Source organism: Lagopus leucura, unplaced genomic scaffold (assembly GCF_019238085.1).
Source record: "Lagopus leucura isolate 7727_CA_CO unplaced genomic scaffold, USGS_WTPT01 Super-Scaffold_760, whole genome shotgun sequence".
NCBI classification, from domain to species: domain Eukaryota; kingdom Metazoa; phylum Chordata; class Aves; order Galliformes; family Phasianidae; genus Lagopus; species Lagopus leucura.
This window is the reverse complement of record NW_024962257.1, coordinates 4,803,311-4,804,990: the sequence shown is the minus strand read 5'-3', so window position 1 is coordinate 4,804,990 and position 1,680 is coordinate 4,803,311. Positions and strand designations below refer to the sequence as shown.

The following is a 1,680-nucleotide window of genomic DNA, read 5'->3' as shown; positions in this document are numbered from 1 at the left end:
TCCTTCCTTCCTTCCTTCCTTCCTTCCTTCCTTCCTTCCTTCCTTCCATCCATCCATCCATCCATCCATCCACGCCACCGTTCCAGCCCTGCTTCTGTCGGATAAGCAGTTTTCCAGCCCTCTCCCCCCGCCCCCTGCAACGCACACGCTCTGCATTGCATCCTATTCAGATGTTTTCAATCATTGCCATTTCGGTATTTAAAACAAAAGCGCGCACAGCCCCCCCCCCCCCCCCCCCCCCCTCCCCCCCCCTTTCCCCCCTCCATCACCGCCACGCTCCGCTCGCAGCCCTCTCTCCGGGTTTGTTTGTTTATGGATGTCAGCGATGGTCTGGGGATCCACACAGGGGATGAGGGAGCGGGGAGGGGTGCGCGGTGGTCCCGCTGTGGGCTTTGGGAGCAGCACCAGATGCTGAATGCGTGGGGCTCCCGCCACCCCAAAAAGCGAAGGGAGGGTCAGGACAGAGCAGCTCTCACACGTGCAGATGGCGGCGGGGGCAGCGAAACGCCGCACCGCAACTTTTGCAAGTGGCCGAGAGCGCCCAGCCCTCCCCACGGAGCCGCCCCGCAGCCCCCCCGGCATTATGGGAACTTCCCCAAAAGTAGCAGCAGGACGAGGCGGGCGCATCCTCCCTGCACTGACATACAGTGCCCCGAGCCTGAGCCGCAGCTTTGTTCTGACACCCGTCCGTCCGTCCGTCCGTCCGTTGCAGGTCGGTGGCGTTTTGCTTTGGACCGGTTGCAAATGTCTTTATGACTTCCAGCAAAAGCTGAGCAGCCCCTTCTGCTCCCAGGGGCAAGCAGGACACATGCACCCATGCACACACACACACACACACACACATATGTGCACACGTGCACACACATGTCCACCCATGCACACACACATGTGCACACACACACATGTATGCACACGGACACACGGATTCAGACCCCCTCGGAAACTCCACCACACACACACACACACGAGTTGCACCAGAATACAAACAAACCCTGAAAAATCCTCCCCCCCATCCCCCCGGTTCTGCTACAGCTCCGATAAAAAGACAGCAAAAAGCACAAAGATGTGCAACAATACCTGCGATGCTCCGTGCTCTCTCCTCTCTCTCCCGCTGTCTCTCTCCTCCTCTTCCAGAACACAGTAGCCAGATTAGATCCTTAGGAAAAAAAATGTGAGAAATAGCACAATTCTCCTCTTTTTTTTTTTTTTTTTTTTTTTTTTTTGCTTCCCTTCTCAGCAGCCCTTCCGAGCTCCTTCACTAACCATTATTCATAGACCACTAGGGGATATAAGGTAATTAGAAACGGCCCTATAGCATCCAGCCTGAAAATGTAATGCCAGCGGTAGGAGTGGTGGAGGGCTCTGGCTGCGGGCGGCTCCAGCAGACAGCAAAGTGCGCGGTGGAGCGATAGGGACGAGGTGAGGAGTGGGGCGGAGGAGAGGGCGAGCGGCGTCCCCGCAGCGCAGCGGGGCGGCCGAGGGGCTCCGTGTGTTTGGGTTTGGGGTGGGTTTTTCTTTTATTTTTTTTTGGGGGGGGGGGGGGGAGAGGTGCGGGTGGTGTTTTGGGGTTCTATTTTTAATTTTTTTTTTTGATGTTTTTTTTTTTTCAGAGCGGGTCGCCGCGCGCTGGGTCTGTGTGTGTGTGTGTGTGTGTGTGTGTGTGTGTGTGTGTGTGTGTGT

The 1,680-nt window shown here is 56.4% G+C and overlaps 1 protein-coding gene across 4 annotated transcripts in view; it reads right to left on the bottom strand.

Annotated features, from left to right (window-relative positions):
* The window catches only part of RAI1 (retinoic acid induced 1), a 58,563-nt gene that overhangs the window by 29,382 nt on the left and 27,501 nt on the right, over positions 1-1,680 (bottom strand). For all 4 annotated transcript variants that reach the window (XM_042864087.1, XM_042864090.1, XM_042864089.1 and 1 more), the window contains exon 2: positions 1,078-1,156. The gene's annotated coding sequence lies outside the window, so the exon portion shown is untranslated. The remainder of the gene's footprint in view (positions 1-1,077; positions 1,157-1,680) is intronic.